The 14,597-nt window shown below is 37.3% G+C and overlaps 1 long non-coding RNA gene across 1 annotated transcript; it reads left to right on the top strand.

The window, feature by feature from the left end:
* The first annotated feature begins 8,587 nt into the window (after nt 1-8,587).
* Nucleotides 8,588-10,286, top strand: LOC134761945 (uncharacterized). The gene is made up of 2 exons (XR_010141206.1): nt 8,588-8,818; nt 10,128-10,286. It is a non-coding gene; the product is annotated as an uncharacterized LOC134761945 (long non-coding RNA).
* Nucleotides 10,287-14,597: the final 4,311 nt, after the last annotated feature.

Genomic DNA, 14,597 nt, shown 5'->3' on the forward strand with positions numbered 1-14,597 from the left:
GTACCATTCCACTTATCAACATTCAGATATTCAATGAGAAAATTGAAGAATGAATAGTGTGGTAGTCTGTCCTTGTGTTGCTATAAAAAATACCCAAGGCTGAATAATTTATAAAGAAAGGCAGTTTGATTCGCTTATTTAATTGGCTCACGGTTCTACAGCCTGTCTGGACAAGCATGATACTGGTTTCTGAGGAGGCCTTAGAGATTTATTTACTCATGGTGGAAGGTGAAGCAGGGATGTCACATGATGAGTGCAAGGGCAAGGGAGAAAGGAGGGAGGTGCCACACACTATTGTGAGGACAGCACCAAGCCATGTGACATCCGTCCCCATGACCCAAATATCTCCTACCAGTCTCCACCCCGAAGACTGGGGATTATATTTCAACGTAAGATTTTGAGGGAACATACATCCAAATTATATCATTCTTCCTCTGCGCCCCACCCCCAAATTTCATGTCCTCCTTACATTGCAAAATACAATCATGCCTTCCTAACAGTTTGCCAAACTCTTAACTCATTTCAGCATTAACTCAAAAGTCCCAAGTCTAGAGTCTGATCTGGAGATGAGTTTCTTCCATCTATGAGCCTGTGAGATTTAAAAAAAGTTATTTACATCCAAGATATAATAGTAGTATAGGCATTGGGTATGCACTCCCATTCCAAAGGAGAAAAATTGACTGAAAGAAGGGGTACAGCTCCCATGCAAGTCTGAAATCCAGCAGGGCAGTCATTAAATCCTAAATCTCAAAAATAATCTCCTTTGACTGCATGTCCCAAATCTAGAGCACACTGGTGCAAAGGGTGGGCTCCCTAGGCCCTGGGATGCTCCACCTCTATGGCTTTGCAGGCTGCAGCCCACTTGGCTGTGCCCATGGGTTGAAGTTGAGTGCCTGTGGCCTTTCCAGGCATAGGATGCAAGCTACCAGTGGATGTACCATTCTGTGGTCTGGAGGGTGGTGGCCCCATTACCATGCTCCACCAGGCAGTGTGTTGGTGCTGACTCTGTGCTGGGACCCCGATCCCACATTTCCCCTCTGCACTGGCCTAGTGGAGGTTTTCTGTAAGGTCTCTGCCTCTGTGACAGGCTTCTGCTTGGGTGCCCAGGCTTTCTGATACATCCACTAAAATCTAGACGGAAGCCAACAAGCCGCCTTCTCTTGCATTCTGTGCACCTGTAGGTTTAAGCCCATTTGGAAGCTACCAAGGCTTATGGCTTATGCTGTCCAAAGTGGCAGCCTGGGCTGTATCTGGGAACCTTTTAGCCATAGCTGGAGTTGGAGCAGCAGGGAGATGGGGATTAGCATCCTGGGATGGCACAGGGCTTTAGAACGCCTGGTCTGGCCCATGAAACCATTCTTCCCCTTTAGGTCTCTGGGCCTGTGATAGAAGGAGCTGCCTCATGGATCTCTCAAAATTCCTTCAAGTTCTTTTGTCCATTGCCTTGGCTATCAGAACCTGGCTCCCTTTTAGTCATGCAGATCTCTTTAGCAAGTGATTGATCTGCAGCCTGCTTGGGTTCTTCCCCTGAAAACAGGCTTTTCTTTTCTGACACATTGCTAGGATGCAAATTTTCCAAACTTTTACATTCTACTTTCCTTTTAAATATAAGTCCCAACTTTAAGTAATTTTTTGTTCCTGCATCTGTGCATAGGCTGTTAGAAGCAGCCAGGCCACATCTTGAAATCTTTATTGCCTAGAAATTTCATCTTTCATATATGCTAAGTCATCACTCTTAAGTTCACACTTCCACAGATCCCTTGGGTATGAACACAATGCAGCCAAATTCGTTGCTAAGGCATAAAACATGACCTTTGCTCCAGTTCCCAGTAAGTTTCTCATTTCTGAGACCTTGTCAGCCTGGCCTTCATTGTCGATATCAGTGTCAGCATTTTGGTCAAACCATTTAACCAGTATCTAAGAAATCTCAAACCTTCTTTAACTTCCTATCTTATTCTGAGCCGTCTCAACTTTCCAACCTCTGACAGTTACACAGTTTCAAAGCTACTTCCACAATTTCAGGTATCTTTATAGCAACACCCTATTCCTGGTACCAATTTGCTGGGTTAGTCTGTTCTTATGTTGCTATAAAGAAATACTGGAGGCAGGGTAATTCATGAATAAAAGAGTTTTAATTGGCTCATGGTTCTGTAAGCTGTACAAACATAATGCAAGCATCTGCTCAGCTTCTGGGGAGACCTCAGGGAGAATTTACTTATGGCAGAAAGCAAAGCAGCAGCAGGCATATTACATGATCAGAGTGGGAGCAAGAGAGAGACAGGGAAGAGGTGCCACACATTTTTAAACAACCACATCTCACATGAATTCACTTACTACTGAGAGGAGAGCACCAAGCCATGAAGGATCTTCCCCTGCAACTCAAATATCTCCCACCAGTCCCCACCTCTAACATTGAGAATTACATTTCAACATGCAATTTGGAGGTGGCAAAAATCCAAACTATATCAAGCAGAAATAGTTTCACATTATAATTAAATAATAAATTTGGCCTTGGTGATTATTTTTTGGCTATCACACCAGAAGTTCAGGTAATAAAAGCAAAAATAAATAAGTGGGACTACATTAAAATAAAAAGCTTCCACATGACAAAGGAAACAATCTATAAAATGAAAAGAATCCTACAGACTGGGAGAAAATATTTGCACGCCATATATCTGATAAAATGTTAATATCCAAAATATACAAGAAACTCATACAATTCAATAGCAAACAAAATGAAAATAAGTAACCTGATTATAAAATAGATAGAACATCTAAATGAACATTTCCCAAAGAAGATGTAAAAGTGGCGAAGAGATACATGAAAAGGAGCCTAACATCACTAATCATCAGGGAAATACAAATCGAAACCACAATGAAATATCAATATCACCTCAAATTTGTTAGAATGGCTGTTATCAAAAAGATAAGCTACAAGTGTTGGCCAAAGTATGGAGAAAAGGGAATGCTTGTACACCTACAACAACATTCCATTGGTTGGAATGTAATTTGATATAGTCATTATGAAAAACAGTATCAAAGTTCTTCAAAACAATAGGGAGTGGACTACCATATGACCCAACCATACCTCTTCTGGGTATATGCCCAAATGAAATGAAATCAGCAGTACATAGAGATATCTGTGCTCTCATGTTTATTGCAGCATTATTCACAATAGTCAAGATGTGAAATCAACCTAAGTATCTGTTGATAGATGAATAAAGAAATACACACACACACACGTGCAGAAACACACAATGGAATGTTATTCAGTCTTTTAAAAAGTAGATCCTGTCATTTGCAAAAACATGGACAAAACTAGGGACATTATGCTAAGTGAAATGAGACAGACATTGAAAGAAAAACACTGCATGATTTCACTTACATGTTAATATTCTGTAAGTTGAATAAGTAGAAACAGAGAGCAGAATGGTGGCTACCAGGAGTTAAGGGAGGAGAAAAATGAGGAGATCTGGGTCAAAAGCTACAAAGTTGTAGTTACATAGAATGAATAAGTCTAAAGATCTACTGTATGGCATAAGGGCTATAGTTAAGGACTATTGTATTTCATACTGAAAATCTACTAAGAGAGTAGTGTTTAAGTGCTCTTATCACACATTAAAAAAAGGTAACTGTGAAGTGACGTATGTTAATTTGCTTGAGTGTAGTGATCATTTCACTATATATGTGTATAACAAAACCTCATGTTGTGCAACTCAAATATACACATTAAAATGTGCCAAATTTATAGAAAATAAAGTGACCAGAGATCTTGTATACAACTTCTTGCTTTTTTTTTTTTTTTTTTTTTTTTGATGGAGTCTCGTTCTGTAGCCAGGCTGGAGGGCAATGACGTGATCTTGGCTCACTGCAACCTCCACCTCCTGGATTCAAACTCTTCTGCCTCAGCCTCCTGAGTAGTTGGGATTACAAGTGCGTGCCACCACACTTGGCTAATTTTTGTATTTTTAGTAGAGATGGGGTTTCACCATGTTGGCCAGGATGGTCTCGATCTCCTGACCTCATGATCCACCCACCTCATCCTCCCAAAGTGCTGGGATTACAGGAATGAGCTACTGCACCCAGCCAACTTCTTGCTTTCCTAACACACAGCCTCAAAAGTGTCAGGTAGATTAAGAAATGTTTAGACATATTTTTGGAAAATTCCATATTTCCCCCTAGGAATTCATTTTAATTCTTAATAAACTTCACAGTTATATCAAGCTTAACTCCTCATGCTGACATAAACTGTGAGTGTAATTTCACTTGTTTTTTTTTTTTTTCCTCAGTCATAACATGGCAAGCATACTGCAAGGCTTATTTAGGCAAGCCAAAGTCTTGCTTAAATTTAAAGCACCAGAGCAATTCCAAAAGACTAAATATTTTTATGCTTAGTATATTAGCCAGCTTGGGCTGCTATGACAAAGTGTCTCAAACTAGAAACCTTAAAAAAATAGACATTTATATTTCACAATTTTGGACGTTGAAAGTCCAAAATCAGGGTGCCAGCATAGTTAAAGTCCTGTTCCTGTTTGCAAACAGCCATCTTATTGCTGTATCTTCACATGGAGAAAGGACAGCTAGACAGTTCTCCGGCCTCTTCTTATAAAGGCGCTAATCCCATTCATGAAGGCTCCACTCTCATGACCTGATTACCTCCTAAAGGCCCCGCTTCCAAATGCCATCACATTAGGATTAGGTTTCAACACATGGATTTTGGGTGGACACAAGCATTCAGTCCACTGTACTTTATAACTGTGGTTACTACTATTATTATTTACTATCCTATGTGTGTAGACTAAACAATCTCAGTTTATTAACATATCTTTTTTATCCTTACTTAATTTCAACTTTGAATTATACATTCATTATTGTCACTCCATTAGGAATCGCTGTTCGTAGGAGAGCTGAATTAGAAATATGTTCATGTTACTACTTTTAAAAATTGAAAAATCAAATTCTAAAACTACTGATTATAAAATTTACAAATGTTAATACCCTAAGTCCTGGGGCCACAACAGTGAAGTAGCAACTCTCTCCCTTTTCCAGCCAAATGGCAATTATAACTCTATAAACCAAAAGCACTGACCCTATACAGTTTCCTCTAACCCATAACTACTTGAACAGCTCCAACAGAGTTGTGGAAACACATGAGCTCTGCACTCTCCCTCATTCATTACATTTATAGTCTAATACTTCTTTCAGAGCACCTAGATATCACTGTGATAGACATTATGGAAATACTTAGCCATATTTGTCAGGTGTCATGGAAACATTCAAAAAATTACCAATAACTTTAGAGTCAGTGGCAGAAGAAGAAAAAGCACTGTGGCTTTTAAAAATAATGTTTTTAAAAGATCACATTACGTCTATGAAAAATTGAATTGTGTCTACAAATGCATTCCAGAACTTAAGGGTTTATTATACAAGGTATCATGCAAAAGTATATATTTATTAAGGTTTATATAAGGAATTGGTCACTTACATTTGACATGTTCTTATATAATGCATTGTGGGTCATGGAAGAATATTTTATTAAGAAAATATAGGAGGAAATAAGACAATTTTATTTTTAATAACAATTTTTTGAAACCAGGAGATTTGGTTATTTTCATTTAAGTTCTATTGCTCCTGATGGGTAATTGAAGTAAGAAGTATTTTAAAATTTAGTTTTGAGATTATTTTGTTTTTATTTGCTATCGTTAGAAAGTCTATAGTGAGAAAAAATTGCAGACATTGGGCAGTTACTCTCAAAGAGATGTGCTAATGCCTAACCAAGAAAATGCATGTGGCCGGGTGTGGTGGCTCACGCCTGTAATCCTAGCACTTTGGGAGGCTGAGGCAGGCGGAATGCCTAATCTCAGGAGTTCAAGATCAGCCTGGGCAACACGGTGAAACCCCGTCTCTACTAAAATACAAAAAAAAAAAAAAAATTAGCCAGGTGTGGCAGCGTGTGCCTGTAGTCAAAAAATAAAACATCTTTACATGTTAGCATCTATCAACATGATTACTGAGATCTCAGCAGCATCTCGGAGGCTCTACTCGGGAGGCTGAGGCAGGAGAACTGCTTGAACCCCTGAGGGGGAGGTTGCAGTGAGCCAAGATCATGCCACTGCACTCCAGCCTGAGTGAAAGAGCGAGACTCCGTCTCTAAAAACAAACAAAAAAAAGAAAACGTGATGTTGCCTAATAAGGTATCTTCTTGAGATTTGGGCACTCGGTTGATAAATACACGTATGCGTATGCGTAAGTGTAAATGTGTGTATGTATATATGAATACATCAGTAGTTTTGTGGAACAAATAATTGGATGCATTTCGGAAATAAAATATAAATTGTAGATTTGTTTCAGAGCTTAGGATAACAAAACATAGATACAGATTTTATTTAATCTTAATAATGGAGGGTTTCAAAAACACCAATAGCTCATTTTAATTGGAATGTCTCAGCCTTAGATTACTGTGAGAAAATAGCTAGTAAAGCATACCCTATGAGTTTCTTTAACAGAAAATTATTATTTGCTTGAAATAAGTAGGTTATTATTTTTAATAGTATTTAGCAATTAAAAGTTGCTCCAGAGCAACTCGTATCTGTGCTCACTCAGCAAAAAAATAAAACTCCATGGTGTCACTGAGAAGCTGTCGCTGTTATTGGCATTAACGTGATGTAGATGCAATAAAGATAACCATTGTTTATTGAGCAACTAGTATATGTTAGCCATTTTGCTAGGCATGTCACATACGTTACGCTATTTAATTCCTACACCAATCCTGCAAGTTACATACCATTCACAGAGGGCTTTGAAAATGTGGCTAAACTGGCATGACAGTAAATATCAGGGGCAGGACGCTGACCAGGTCTGTTGGATAGTAAAGCCTGTGTTCTTAACCACTGCTCTTTGCAGTCTTGTTATAAATGAGAATCAAACACTCATTCTCTACTTTGCCTGTGAAAGCAAGACCTACGTGTTATATATCTTTTTATCTTTAAGGTCAAGCAAAGAGACTGGCCCATAATGGGTGTTTGTGAGCAAATGATAAAACGAGTACACCAAGAGCATAAACAACTAAAACTGGGATTTTATTCTCCCTCTTAGCTCAAACGGATATGATTATGCTTGTGTTTCAGTGTAGACAAAAGGTGAGCCTCTCTGTTCATGTTCCTGTATTCTCTCCAGAGGTCAGGAGGTGTGATTACCATCTTTACATGTTAGCATCTATCAACATGCTTATTGAGATCTCAGCAGCATTAACCTGGGCAAGTTTCAGCTCTTTCCTTCCATATTTGTGATAAAATTGTACAAAGTGTGTAAGCAACTATTTAATTATTGAGAACCTTCAGATTCCAATTTAATAAATTATAAGAGGAATGATATCTGAAATTTTTTAATGGTCATAAGACAGTTTGTAAACTTAGAATCCAAATTTGTACAAATCCCAATCAACGTATAAAGCTGCAATTAAGAGTTAAAAGCCTACAGGAGCAAAGTTTTAGTTGAATAAATTATCTGCTTTAAACTCTATCAAAAAATCCTCCTTCCTGTAACTAGAAGGAATTTAAGAACTTTTATCACAGCCTTGAATCAACACTGGTCATTATTCACATAACCAGCACATAAATACAGTAACACAGCAGTGAAAATTAGCACAAGCCCATAGTTCAAATTTGAAGGGGGAAAAATATATGGCACAGCAATTTCTTAAATACAATTTTAATTTAGTTCACTACACACCAAATATTGTTATCTTAATGCAGGACCTAATGTTCTACTACAAGTAATGAGATACATTGTTTTTAATTATGATATTATGTTTATTGAGGAGCTTCCCTATGCCAGGGTATTATCAAATTATCTCTAATCCTTAACAACAAAGAAATATAAATATTGTTAACCGTATTTTACAAAAGCCGGAGCTTTAGCTCAGTGAAATGTTGTTTTCTTTTAGAATCACATAGTCAAAATCAAGATTTGCACTCCAGATTATTACAAAGTCTATGATCTTTTTCCTTTGCATAAGAAAACTTTTAACCTGAAGTGCAAGTTCCGTGGGCAAAGATTGTAGAACTATATTGGGCAAAAGAATAGTAGCAGATACATGTATGACTTCAGGGGTAAATCTCTTAAAATTGTATGCAGAATAATACTTACATATGGATACTTTTTTTCTTGAGGGTTCATAATAATTTTAACTAGATCCCAAAGGGTTCTGGGACTCAAAATATTTTAAGAACCCTTGATTTTCACCTCACTACATCCTTGCTGTGGGACAGATAAGCAACTTTCTCTACCGTGGCAAACAGCGGAAAACAATTTGAGAGTCATCACATACCTCGGGCTGTAATTGTAGCTAGAATTCAGGAAGTCATACTAAAAAGGGTGAAAGCTGCACCGTGAAAAGTGAGAGGATGGAATGAGTTTTTAATGGTGAGAGCAGAAGAGACCAGAGGGAACTAAGGCCAAGAAGTATATGCAGGCAAAGATTAGAAATCTTTATAGCAGCAGGGGCAGTGAGTGCTATGTTTTAAATGTATGTGTCACTCCAAAATTCCTGTGTTGGTGGGGCCTTTGAGAGGTGATTAATCATAAGGGTTCCACCCTAGTGAATGAGCCGAATGCTCTTATAAAACAGCAGAAGGGAACTAGCTAGGCCTCTTGCCCTTCTGGTTCCTGCATGTGAGAACACAGCATTCACATTTTTGCTGTCTGGCAGAAGGCTTTACCACAGGGAACAAAAGCACCACCTTAGAAGAAAAGAGCAGCCCTCACCAGACACCAACTCTGCTAGCCCTCGATCGTGGACTTTCCAGCTTCCAGAACTGTAAGGAATAAATTTCTCTTCTTATAATTTACCCAGTCTCGGGTATTTTGTTATAGCAGCAGGAGCAAACTATGACAGACATCAGTCAACACTGAACCCGGTTGTTGCTATAACCAATACCTAAAAATGTGGAAGCAGCTTTAGAACTGGCTAATGGGTAGAGGCTGGACTATAGAGGCTAATCTGGTGTGAGCTCAGAAAAAGAGGAGAGCTATAGAGAAAGCTTCAATTTTCTTAGAGATTACTGAGATGCTCTTGATAAGAATGTTGATAGAAATATAGATGGTCAAGGCAATTCTGATGAGATCCTAGATGAAAATGAGGAATAAGGTATTGGAAATGGGAGGAAAGACCATCCTTGTTATAAAGTGGCAAAGAACTTGACTCAATCATGTCCATGTTTTATTGTTTCATGTAAATCAGAAATTAATGATGATAAACTAGGATATTTAGCAGAAAAAAGATCTCTAAGCAAAGTGTTGAAGGTGTGACATGAATTCTCCTGACTGCCAGTAGTAAAATACAAAAAGAGGAAAGCAAAATAAGGATAGAATGTATAATCAAAAGACAAGCAGAAGTTAGAAATTTGAAAAATTATCAGCTTGGCCATGTTTTTAAAAAAGAAAGAAAAGGCACGTTTAGGAGAGAAGAGTGAGGGAGTAGCCAAGAGTGTATTTGATAAGGAGATTATTCTGGATAGAAGGAAGCCAGATAATATTTAGCAAGACAATGAAAGAATGACTCTAAGGCATTTTGGAGATATTTGAGGCTGCCACTTCCATCATAGGCCCAGACTGCCAGGGACTTGAGGGCAAAATTGTTTCAAGGGAGGGGCCCAGGGCATCTGTGGGATCTCAAGGACAGTTGCCCAGTTTTACCACAAGCCTCTGCCCCCTGCATTCTGGTGCAGAGCCCCTTGGCCACCCATCAGCTTCGATTTAAGCGGGCCCTGTGCAACTTGGGCCACCCCTTCAGAAGGCACAAGTAATAAACCTTGGTGACATCCTTGAGGTGATGACTCTGCAGAGCACAAGAGCTGTGCAGGCATGGCTACCTCCACTGCAATTTTAAAGGATGCCTCAGAGAGGCTTAGGCCCTGGGTGGAATGCTATGGTTAGAATGTATGAATCCCTCCAATATTTATATGTTAAAATTTAAACCCCAGGTGATGGTATTGAAAGGTGGGGCCTTTGGGAGGCAATTAGGTCATGCGGATTCCACTCTCTAAAATGAGATTCATGCCTTTATAAAATGCTGAAAGAAACAAGTCATGTTTTTTTTTTGCCCTTCCACTTTCTGCCACATGAAGACACGGCATTCACACCTCTTCCATGTGAAGACACATCAACAAAGTGCCACCTTGGAAGCCATGGGTAGCCTTCACTGGATACCAAACATGCTAATGCCTCGATTTTGGACTTCCAAGCCTCTGTAATTGAAAGAATTAAATGTTTGTTCTTATAAACTACCCAGTCTCAGGTATTTTGTTATGGCAGCCAAAGCAGACCAAGACAATGAAAGAATCAGAAAAGAAAAACCTTAGAACAGAAGCAAAAACATGCAGTAGCATAGTGTTGCAAAAAGCACAAAAGCAAAGCATATACAGATGGTCCCAGATTTATGATGGTTCAACTCAAAGGTTTTCAACTTTAGGATGGGGTTATCAAGGCATTAAATGCATTTTTTTATTTCTGATATTTTCAATTTACAATGAGTTTTCTGGAGGTAACTCCATTGTAAGTCGAGGAACATCTGTAATTTAAAAAAAAGAAAAAAAAAGGGTACTGGAAAATCATGAGTACTGTGTGTGAGAATTTCCAGTAAGGCTAGCAAAACCCTAATAGAAATACTAGTGGATTTCAACTTATTCACAATTTTACAAGTAGTAAGATGTTAATGGGTATAGACCTGAGATACCAATTTGGCATTTTCCAATTAGGATTGCAGGAAAATAAAGATGCACCATCAAAGTAAAACTGGAATTTCTATGGTTTGTGCACCCCACAATCATGCATATGCATTCTTATTCATTAAATTTATTGACCTTAGTAACTAGAGCCAGTAGAAATATTAGGGCAATATGGTATTAATAAACTTATTAAAGTGATTCATACTTAAGAAAGTACTCTTAAAAATATTACCTCACTGGATTCTCACAGCAAACCCTGAACATCAGCCCCCTTCTTATTGTTCTTTGACTCCAATAAACATCATTATCTTCCAAATCCTGTGTTCCACTAATAAACTTACTTTCCTTCAAGTATAGGTATTCTGCACCAGTTTTCAGATAAATCCTAATTTGAAGCAGAAATTTATTTTATTACTTTAGCTTATTTATCCATTTGCCTTGCCATTAAGTCAACAATAAAATGTCCCGGGGAACATTCGAGATTTCTATAGTATTTCCTAGGCACCTATCCTAAGGTGCATCATTAGAATAAGAGAGTCTTGTGTGCAAGTCCACTGCAAATACACTAGACTGTATACCCCAAGAGGCTTCTTCATGGATCTCAAGGTCAGAAAGACTTATTGCAACATTATATCTAGACCCTGAATTACACCACCTTGCTCTTGTGAGCCCCTATTTCAGTTATGAGAACCAGAATCTGCCATAATCCAATGTTTAGAATCTTCCTTCATCATCTGTGGCTCTTTCAGCTGTTAACTGCCTACCTTTCCAGCCTCTTTGTTGTATTTCTATTGAAACATACATCACAACACCATTACTGTTTATTTGATAGACCAAGTTCAGTAACTGTGTTAACCTGGAGGCATCACAGTTTTGCCCACCAGCCTGGACCTCCAGTGGCCTCCAGTATCTGGATCCATTTCTTCAATACTTGGGCTGCCTTGGAGCTGAAAATTGATAGGGAAGATGAGAAGGTGAATCAGGATGCTTTGATGAAGTGGTGTGGAGATGAAGTAGAAGGGAGGAGAGGCTTAAAATAAATATCTTAAAATTGCTTATTGATATCATTGACATAATTTGTTTGTTGAATTTCTTTTTAACGAGTCATAAAAGGAAACCTGGTCATTGCCAGTGTCTAAGAAAATGAAAACTTGGAGTGTAGAACAAAAGTCATTATTTTTATGTAGATATTGTTTTTTGGACAGTCAAGCATCTTGTTCATAATATATTTAAAAGTAACAAAAAAGTTGTATTCTTTAAAAAAGAAAAAAAAATGTGGGCACTGTTTTTCCCTTTACCTAGTGGATATTCCCATGGCTGCCTTCTCAAGGAAGACATTTCTCTGTCTTTCTGCCAGAGCCCAGAGGTCAACCATTTCCAGACCAAGTAGAGAAAATAAAAAAGAGCTGCTACCTCCTGATAAGATCCCCTAGAATTTGTAACTCTACTAGTTAAGGATTTATTGAATAGTTAATAAAAGTTATTACAAACTAGAGCTTCAACAAAGCTATAACCAAAAGTGAGTTACTACTGTCTACCTCATTAGTTAGCTTTAGTCATTTTTAACACTTGTGCCAAATCCTTGCACATATTATTCAGCTATTAAGAATTCAAGTGGTCTATAAATTCATTTCTAAAATTGTTCACTGACCTAGTAGCTTTTTCCAATCTGGACTGAGAAATTTCTATTCAGTGCTTTTGTTTTGCTGGAGTCAGAGGCTAAAGCTATATTAGGATTTACTGTTGGCTTTTTCACTTTTAACTTAGAAAGAAAAGCATTATTTTTTTGTTAATCATTAAGAACACCAATTAAGTCTGCAAAACTATATTTTTGGAGGCAATTCTTTGAGTTGTACTTACAATTGAATTTATTTCCATTTACTTTTCTTACCTGAGGTGAAATAAAATTGTTATTCCCATGTGGAATATATCAAGTTTTTAATAATTCCCATGAAAAGGAACTTTCTAAGATTATCTTTTTATCAATAGTTAAATTATGTTATGTTTTTAATTGGACTGCAAGTCACAGCCTCTAGCTTCCCAGAATTGTAATGGTGTTGAATTAATTTAAAGGGACTCAGAGGAACCAGATATGGAAAGCTGTCACCATTATAATTTAGTTTTATGATTAGATCATGGAAAACATTGTAGAATCCTGAAGACAGTTTTAACCCTTTTATTTTGAAAGAGATTTTGTTCAGTTTGTCTCTCTCAAAAGATATGCATCTTTGGAGAGATTCCTAATCCTATAGAAAAGTTGATTAAATAAATGTCACAGGGAAAATAGCAGAGATTACCACATTAAAGACATACACAATTTATGATCTCCAAATTAAAATAATCACAAACATGGGTGTGTGTGCACACACATGCATACATCATATTCCATTATATGAGTTGTAACACAAGGAAATTTGGGACCTTTTCTATATGCTTTGAATAATAAGTAACAAAAATGTTTTGTGTTACAATAAATATTCTAATTATTTTACGTACTTTAAACAATACATTTATAGTAAATAATTCTGGTATTTTTATTTTGGGATTCTTGAACATTCTTTTTTCCAAGAATTTTCCAGAAGTAAATATATATATATATATATATATATGTATGTATATATATGTATATATTTGTGTGCGTTTGCTGAGAAGGCAAAAACTGTATTGACAATAAAGAGATTCTTTTCAGTTCTCAGAAAAATTAAGTACATTGGGCCTATTAAAGTACTATGCAGGCACACACAAATAGAAATGACTGTGTTTAAAAATATTTGTGAAAAATTAGATAATGGGTATATGGAATCTCTCCATATTATTTTTACAAGTGCCTGGGAATCTGCAGTTATCTCAAAACAAAAAAGTTTTTAAAATTGTGTCATGCAATGGCAATATCTTTTTTTGCTATCTGTTTGTCCCTCAATGCATTGATATATACTGAAATATTTAAAATGCATATACTTAACAATAAAAGAGAAACAGCCCTAATTTTGTGATTATGTTGACATTTTTAGGGTAATTGATTCAAAGGAACTTCATATTAATTTTTAATTATAGCGGGCAGAGGGAGTTCTACGTGAAGATAGAAGGCTATTTTACTACATTTGTTAAATTAATTCATGATGTTAGTTTTTTGTGTGTGTGTGTTTTTTTTTTCTTTGTAAACTGTAAGAAAATGGACAGGAAAAAAAGGCCTTTCTTTAAATACATCAGTCACAAGAGCTGGGTAAAGGAGAATGCAGCTCTTTTATTTGATGGGATGAGAAAGCTAATAATGTATGACAGTAAAAAGGCAGAGGCTTTTAACGCTTTTTTTAACCTTACAAAAAAGGTCAACTCTGATCTGGAAATGAGAACAGCCAACACATGGGAACGAAGGGCAAAAAGCCAAGCGGAAAGCGAGAAGGAGCTGGTGACGAACACACTCAGCAGGGCAGGTTCCAGTCCCCAGCACCCACACCCCAAGATTCTAAAAGCACAGGCCAGCCAGCTCTCCATTAATTTTGTGTGTTTTTTTCCACATTAGGAGGGGAGGGACAATTCGGAGACTGGCAAAGTTATCCAGACCAGAAAAAAGCATGCTTTATCTTGATTTAAACAGAGACGAAGAAAGAAAATTCTGCAACCAGCTTGCTAGTTTCATTTTTGCTGAAGAAAAAGCTGGTTTAACAACTGAGCTTCTAACTCAATGGTTAATGTACTTAATATAGGAAAGCAAATGACTACATTTATTGAATGCCTATTCTGCACCCAGCACTGAGTTACAGCCCTCATTTTACAGATGTGAAATTTAAGAGGAAAAGAAACGTGCTTAAGATAAACCGGTCAATATGTGCTGAATTGGATTTGAATCCAGACTTGATTCCAAAACCC

The sequence above is a fragment of the Pongo abelii genome, chromosome 7 (genome assembly GCF_028885655.2).
Source record: "Pongo abelii isolate AG06213 chromosome 7, NHGRI_mPonAbe1-v2.0_pri, whole genome shotgun sequence".
NCBI lineage: Eukaryota > Metazoa > Chordata > Mammalia > Primates > Hominidae > Pongo > Pongo abelii.